The sequence below is a fragment of the Aricia agestis genome, chromosome 14 (assembly GCF_905147365.1).
Source record: "Aricia agestis chromosome 14, ilAriAges1.1, whole genome shotgun sequence".
NCBI classification, from domain to species: Eukaryota; Metazoa; Arthropoda; class Insecta; order Lepidoptera; family Lycaenidae; genus Aricia; species Aricia agestis.
In genome coordinates this window covers 9,568,743-9,577,613 of record NC_056419.1, presented here as the reverse complement: position 1 = coordinate 9,577,613, position 8,871 = coordinate 9,568,743, and the positions used below count along the sequence as shown (strand labels likewise).

Genomic DNA, 8,871 nt, shown 5'->3' with positions numbered 1-8,871 from the left:
GTGAAAAAAGACGACGCGGATTCATCGCCAAATTAGTTTTTTCGCAATAACTCGATAAATATACAACATTTTAAAAATCCGCTAGGTCGATCTCTCAATGATAGAATTTTATACAATGTGTTAAGATATTAACTTAGTTCAATACACGGTTATGGCAATAAATGAAAAATTCGTGAAAATTAGATGCATTGTGATTCTTTTCTATCGAGAAAATTTTATGATATCGTGTTTTTGCTCAGATCGAATTGTCGGAATTATAATGTAGTATCTAATTTTAGAAAATGAAACAATTCAGGGCTTATTTTCAAGTATAAAAATGAATTATAAAATCGACACTTTAGGGTCGCCCCCTTAAAGGTGCCGGTTGGCAGCGGACGATATGAAGCGGCAGCAGACGACGTGTCGTCGCGAGTCGCGACACTACCAGACACTACAGTTAATAGAAACAGTAGTGTATTAGTGTAAACACCGTTATCCTTGAAAACATTTAATAAATCGAAAGAAACAGCTTTCGATTTATTAAATGTTTTCAGTAAAGGAAACAGTAGTGTCGCGATTCGCGACGACACGTCGTCTGCTGCCGCTTCATATCGCTCGCTGCCAACCGGCACCTTTAAGGAGGAGTGTGGACTGTGGAGTGATTGAATTCATTTACTGTAGTGCACGTATGGTCGATAAGTCGGTGCTTTGAACTTTATTGCTTTAGTAATAAGGTTTATGCAATACGCTGGTTTGCAGAGTACAAATGAGGGGCAATCTGACCTCTCGGCAAATGTCAGCTCACTTACTCTGTTAAATAATAAACTCGGAGACTGTAGTAAAACTGCAAGCATGAGAGAATTTTCTTTGTTAAATACATACTAAGTTAACTGAAATACAATTACTATTATAAATTGATAGACTTGTAACAAACTTATAAGAATAAAAAAGTTATGTACCATTTTTGTCTGTTTCTACAAAATATAAGATTTTTTTATTACTATATTAGTCTGTACCTACTCTGTTAATATTTCATAATAGTCATAACTTTGCGACTTTTATTATCTACCTTTTATGCTAGCGCTAGAAAATACTGTAATAGATTTAAACGGTATAGAAAATAAAAATTGCAGTGATAAAAGTATCGTCCCAAACCTTATACAGTGTGTAACAAAAATAAGTGATAATACTTTCGGGTGTGTACGTGTTCCTCGTAGAGAGAAAGTAGCAGCGCTGAAAGACGATTTTTTTTTTACACTTTTGCATGGGCAGGTGCCCGTGCGTCACGAGTTTCCCCATACAAAAGAGAAAAAAAAATCTTTCAGTGCTGCTTTTTTTTTTATGAAATAAAGGGGCAAACGAGCAAACAGGTCACCTTTTTTTTTTTTTTTTTTCGTTGGGGGAATGCTTTTACGCATCCTCGGGGCCTGGGGAGGACCACCGAGGTATGTGGGACTCCCTGGGGCGGACGGAAGACGCACCCGGGACTACCCACTAAAACCCCAACGGTGTTCCTGCTCCTGAAGGTGGGACTACGGGAAATGCATGATATACGACCGCAGCCCCACCGCCTCTGCCTCACCTGAGGCTCAACTCGTGTCCGAGCAAACGGGTCACCTGATGGAAAGCAACTTCCGTCGCCCATGGACACCCGCAGCATCAGAAGAGCTGGAGGCGCGTTGCCGGCCTTTTAAGGGGGAATAGGGTAATAGGGGAGGGTAGGGAAGGGAAGGGAATAGGAGTGGGTAGGGTAGAGGATCGGGCCTCCGGTAAACTCACTCACTCGACGAAACACAGCGCAAGCGCTGTTTCACGCCGGTTTTCTGTGAGAACGTGGTATTTCTCCGGTTGAGCCGGCCCATTCGTGCCGAAGCATGGCTCTCCCACGTATGAGTACGCTGCTATTTTGCTCTGCTGCTACACACAATAAAGTATTATCACTTATTTTTAATAATTATTAATTTTAATAATGAAGAACCTGTACAAAGTCAACGTGCATTTTGCCGAATGAGTACAGAGATTTGAATACTTTCGCCGGTTTGCAGGTATCCAATGCTCTGCACTTACCATCAAGCGACCAGCCTGTTTAAGGCCTTGATTATAGCCCTCTCGGCCAATCAAATTGTTTGCACTGTCTCACTACTGTCTCGCCACTTCACTCGGTAGGTTCAATTAGGCCCTAAGCAAAAAAAGACGGGTTGCACTCCGGGAGTGCCGGCAGAAGTGAAACCTTGATTATTAACGTTGTGCATTATTTTTTTTAACCCATTTTTTATGAAAATCGATTTTTTTAATTAATCGAAACCCTTACAATCGATTAAATTTTTAGCCCATTTTTTATGAAAATAGATTTTTAAAAAATCGTTTTTTTTAATTAATCGAAACCCTTACAATCGATTAAAGAATACCGACAATCGAAAAAAAACAATCGATTGTTCGATTAATCGATTTCGATGTCACAACACTACTCTCCAACCGTCTTACGGTTTTTCGATCAGCACGAGAATCTGACGCGAGTTTCACAGTTTTTACCCATCCCACAAAAGTGCTCAACGCCGCTAAAGAAGTTTTCACTTCAAAAACCTATTTGAATAAGGGACATATGAATTCATTAACAATGACCAAATCCACCTATCCGGCCGCGCCCGACGTGGCTGTGACACAAATTTTTATTTAGGTTACCGGCGTTTTACGAGTGAAGCGTAATGTAATGAACCTCTTAGTGCCAATCCATGTGATAGTTTGGGCACATTTCGTGATTAGAACGTAAAAAACGAAAGTGGAACGTATATAGTCTCGCCTAAAAGTATTAACGTTGTCAATTTATTGTATGTTCAATCAGTTGTAAACGTTTCACCTATGATTATGTCCTGTTTCTTAGGGCGAGGACAAACCCCATTTTGTTATTTATTGACTCCCGGTTTACCTAGTTCCAATATAATAACGAAATGTAAAAAATATGAGATATAAAGCACAATATTTAAAAGGGTTTTAGTTATAAACATTTTAATAAAACGTAATACTTTGGCTATAATTAATTTACAAACTCACCTCCGACAAAAATCTTTGTCATCGAAATATAAGTATATATTAACTAGGATGACATACATTTTATTTGAGTAAATTGTTAGTGAATCTATATTAAAAAGTTCTGACCCGCACAATTTTGTTTCTTAATATTTATTTCCAAAGATATTTAAAAAACACAAGACAAATAACATAGAGAAGATCCGCCCCTCAAAACTAAGCTTAAATAAATCTTATTGCGATGCATACACGACTTCGGTTGTGTGCAAGGTTATCGTTTTGGAATTGAGGCAAGTTTTTTTCTTTTAATAATGTTTATAAATATAAAAATAACGATCTAACAAGGCTAATTTTGTTTCAGGTTACAATGGATTTGGTATTCGCCAGAAATAGGTAAGTCCACTTTCGTTAACCCCATTATAAAGTAGATCATCATGTCTAAAAACTCTAATCGATTTTAATAATGATGTAATTCATTGCTTCAATTATTTTTTACCAAAAAGAGGGCATTCGGCGTAGCTTCGTCCGTATCAATTAGGAATTTCCAGTGGTCATGTCGGTACCAAATAACTTAAGACTCCGCCCAGTAGTTCGTGGGATTAGTATGTTCAAATAAGCTCTTCAGATTTTTAATGCTAGTGTAAGTGGTTGTGCACTTAATTTTGTTATAATTTAATATATTATATTTCCTTAATTTCCTTAATAATTAAATAATAAGTTCTCAAATTACACTTTGGATTTGTGTTGTGTTTGATTTCCACTGTTGGGATGTAGCTCAGTTTGGGAGTTTCTGTTCATCAACCGTTGGATGAACCTTTAACATAATATAATATGGCAATTCACCACTGTCGGACGAAGACGAAGAAGACATATATTTGACACTTGACAGATGACAAGTGTTTGCTGGCGGCTTTTTGCCGCGGACTGGGTTTGACGGCATTCGAGAAAATTTTGTTCTGATAATTTTTCCTTGAAAAGGCTTAATCCAGCTGGAATTTCAAGTTTCTTTCCCTTTTGGTTTTTCAATATAATCGCTGTAAACTTTTTGTGTGGTCGGCCGACCAAAGTGCATCAAAATTCAAGAGTACTTCAGCTACGCTCCGGAGCGGACCACGCGCTACAGAAGACAATCATCTTGCTCCTACAAGATCCAACGGATTGCTGCTACTGCAATTGCCTGATGAGCACCCCTGCTGACTATGGAACAGGTTAGTCGGGCATGATACGGATTCCGGAGTGTTTTTTATTTTGAGAACTTTATATTATCCCGCAGGCAATTTAGCTATTTACACGCTATTGCCTTTCCAGTAAGAAAGGGGGGGGGGGGGTGAATTAAATTTTAAACTTTTACACTAGACGGAAGCGATCTAACTACATTCTACAAATATAGGTACATTAAAAAATCATGTTGCATTACGGTATTTGAATCTGTGGTACTTCATTCAAAGAATTCTGTATGTAGTTGCAAAATCGGTTAAGCGATTTAGGCATGATAAGCAGACAGACAAATTTTCGCATTAATAATATCAGTACGGATGGAAGAGTACTCTACCAAATACCAATATAGGACTTTTATACCAAAGGGGGGATTTAGATTGGCTAGATCGGCAATTCATTTTCCATGCGGAGCGCTGACGTGATGTATCGGTGTAGCGGGAAATCCATTTTGTTATGGTTATTAAAACATCGTCGGGATTCAATGTGTCCACTGTAGTTTATGGCCGCCATTTATTCGGAATGTCGGCTTTTAAACGTTTTGTGTGCTGAGGTTTAATAGTTGAGAGCAGTTGTAGAGCAATATAAATATATAGAGACCATAGTGCCATCAGTAAATTTGATTCATGGGCAAATGTTGGATAATTTTTAGGTTGGACTATGTTAGTCAACGTTAGAAGAGATCTTTCAGCTGGGATTGAGATAACACAACAAAATTACATAGAGCTGCGATCTGCCTAGTGCCTATGAATTAAATTCTCTGATAGTACAATATTTAAAATGATTATATCGATGAGTAGATCTAACTTAACTGTGTTTTTCTCCTATTAATGGCGAATTAATTTTATTTTAGCAACCAAACTTGCGACTCGATTTACCAACAGTATTTCTCTATTCATAGAATTGCTAATATTTCTTACATAACTGACAATATCAAAATAATTGTATACATTACTTTTTGTGCTTAGTCGCTAGCCAAAAGGCTATGCAATCAAGGTAATAATTGTTGAGGCTAAAGTAAATGATAGCAAATGTGAGGAGACTCGCCCCTCGTGTCAAGATTAATGGTCAACCACTGACGTGTTCACTGAAACCACAGTATACATGTCATACAGTATACTATATCACAACAAAAAAATAAACGTGCAGTAAAACATCTGTATACTAAAGTTAGGCCACCCAATGCCACGGCCGCTGGATATTTGACAAAACTTTAAGAATTATAAAAGGGCTTCAACAAAATCTGCAAATGATTAAAATATATTTTATTGTATAATTACAGCGAAAATATAAGAAATCATTGTCCAATTTTTGTACGGTATCCCTCAGCTCAGCTATTAGTTCTAAGTCAAAATCAAAAGTTTTACGAAGTTATGATCTTCAACATCTTGCTACTTTAAGCTATCCGAAATGACGCATATAAGTTATGACTGCGTGTGCCGATTTGGGCGGTGTAGTATGAATATAATCTACTGTATTCCATTTATACTGTGCTATAACCATTATAACCACCATTACAATATTCTCATAAAGTATCATGACCTACATACTGTATTAGTTGTAGCTTTGATATGTTAATTCGATACTTATCGGCTAGGTCTTTAGGAGTCTAGAATATTAAAGATTTAAGATTTCGATACCTAAACAGAGTTCATATTTCAAAGATTTAATGTTAGATAAGTCGATTTATATGTACCTAGTTTAACCATACTTATAAATACCATTGTGTAAGTAGTTTTGCGAATAATTACAGTGATAATAAAGATTGTCAGAAAATTAAATAGATGAATATTGTCTGAACATTTTGAGTTTATATTATGTATATTTTTAGTTATTAATATTATTGTAAGTTAATGTTTTGAGTGTATTAAGTTGTATTTAAATGAAGCCCCAATCACACAAACAAAGCTTTATTATAAAACACACCTTATAAATGATTTAACGATTATAGCACTACTTCACCGATTGAATTTTTATATTAAGGTATCCTATAAATATAATTTAGAACTTTTCTTTGTTGTTAATTTATTTATAACAAAATTTATGTCTAAAACTAACCTCTAGAGTACAAAAAAGCTGTGCATTTAATTAAGTCTCCTTAAAATTTATTTTCCCTCCAAATCGCGCCATCAAAAAGTCAAGACTTAAGAATACCCGAGTGAAAACGATTTATTCAGTGGCGGACGAACTGAAAACGGATCGTTAAGGTCCTTAATCTCGATGAATCAAACATTAAAGCTCCGAGATACCAAAAACTGTTCCCCCAAATCCCAAATCAATGCTTGGTATTATCGTTTGGTTTCCACTTATCTGAATAATTTACAAGTTTCTTTGAGGCCCGTTTTCGAGACGTTTCGTGCGAAGTGCCTCATCGTATATTCTTTACAAAACTTTTTCGGTGGCGTGCCACTCCGCGCATAGTTGTCCCAAAATTCCTCACCCTTTCGAGAGTTCCGTAATTATTTATTATATCGGATGTATATACTTGTTTCCTAAATAATATAACTCAAACCTTTTGCAATATAGGTTTTCGGTATAGGTTTTAACGTAGGTTCGAATGCATTTTGTTTCAGTAAATAGTTAAGGCAAAACAACGAGTACCTATCGAGCAACTTGTAAATATCATAATAACGGGTATCAATAATTCATTTTTGGTAAAATTTATTCAACAAACGATAAGAATCATAAATTATTATTTTAGATAAGATAAAGGCCAATAAAACATGAATAGGTAAATACAATCGACATTAAACAAACGAATGTATGCGAAGCATCTGGAACGAGCTTTGCCAAAGACAACAAACAGAAGCGATACGAGTTTTATTTCAATTTTTTAACTCATCAGTCAGTTGAATATTTGTGTCGGTCACATCAGCAGTCTCGATATTTATACCGATGTTATAAGGACGCGGATCTTACGTATAAGGGATTCTCAGTTCTACCCATTTCATGAAGCTCAACGGCCTAAAATGGTCACATTTAGCAATTCCTCTCAATCAATTCAGCAAATGAATTGTCAAAACTGTCAAACTGACAAATGTCAAATTAGTACGAATTACTAGAGATGAATTGTAAGCAGACTTGCATTTTGCGATTTAAAAAAATTTATCATTATAATATTATGATTCATAATATGATTTATAGCAACAATTTTATCCCCGCTGGTCCACCGCTTACACGAAACACGCGCGAACACTTTGGGCGCGGGTCAGCGATTCGCTAATGAAGTTCGCTGACTTGTCGCTGTGTTCGCTGATGTTACACTTATCAAAATCCATACGAATATTATAAATGCAAAAGCGTGTCCGCATGTCTGTCACCTTTTCACGCCCAAACCACTGAACCGATTTTGCTGAAAGATATGAGATATTTTGAGTCCCGGGAAAGGACATAAGATACTTTTTATCCCGGAAAAAGTACGCGCAATAAAGGAATTTTGCGACGACAGAGTTGCGGGCGTCATCTAGTTTATTATATTTTAACACGAATAATATTGTTATGTACACGCGTCATGTCGATACACACAAATTACCAAGGTGTTAAACACAAATAAAACACAATATTACTTGCACTTTTTCCACTATATACATTAATTAGTACAAATTTAACTTAAACACGACCGGTTTCGATATAAATCATCATCAGGTGTCAATGTGTATGTATGTTTATATCGAAACTGGTCGTGTTTAAGTTAAATTTGTAGCAATTAATGAATATAGTGGAAAAAGTGCAAGTAATATTGTGTTTTATTTGTGTTTAAAATGAATTTCCACCAAGAACCGACAGTACAATCAATTATACAGGGTGTAACAAAAATAAGTGATAATACTTTAAGGTGTGTACGTGTTCCGTGTAGAGAGTTCACTGTGAAAGTAGCAGCGCTGAAAGACCAAAATTTTTTTTCACTTTTGTATGGGGAAACTCGTGACGCTCGGGGCCTTGCCCATACAAAAGTGAAAAACTTTTTTTCGTCTTTTAGAGCTGCTACTTTCACAGTGAACTCTCTACAAGGAACACGTACACACCCTAAAGTATTATCACTTATTTTTGTTATACACTGTATATACCAAGGTGTTCACACGGCGCGCTACGTCGTCGCAACGCACACATGACGGACAGCAGCCCCCGAGACGAAGCGGTAGGGGGTGATGTCGTTAAGACAGCTTCGTAATAACATTTTCATGAATTGGCATTTTATTTTAACTAGAGATCGCCCAATGGTTGAAATTCGACCTTAGTTTCAACTTAATATATACTGTCGTTTCAACGACATATTTAGGTTTTGTATAAAATATTGACTTTATCATTTTTTTTCAACTCTTGTCTCTGGGACTAAGCTGATCTCAGACTGGCCGTGTAAGCATTGTCTAATAGTATCTTAGATTCAGTAAAAAAAACCATAATCCATTTTCAATTTGTCAACTTGTTGTCAACAGACTTCACCCATAAATAAAAGAGTATAATTCGTATGTATAGGTTTGTCACTCAAAAATCTGTCATTTCTCATGTAGGTGTGTTGTAGTGTGTGTAATGTTTTATTTGTTAAAAAAATGTATGATAAAAGCATAATTTCAAAATAATATTAGTTCGATGCACTCCTTCACCATATAAACTATAGCTGTGCAAAATTTCATGCACCTACGTATTCCC

At 36.1% G+C, this 8,871-nt stretch overlaps 1 long non-coding RNA gene across 1 annotated transcript in view; it reads left to right on the top strand.

Moving 5' to 3' along the window:
• The first annotated feature begins 3,363 nt into the window (after nucleotides 1-3,363).
• LOC121733596 overlaps nucleotides 3,364-8,871 on the top strand; it is a 53,254-nt gene continuing 47,746 nt past the window's right edge. The window contains exon 1 of the long non-coding RNA XR_006036582.1: nucleotides 3,364-3,399. This is a non-coding gene — a long non-coding RNA (uncharacterized LOC121733596). The remainder of the gene's footprint in view (nucleotides 3,400-8,871) is intronic.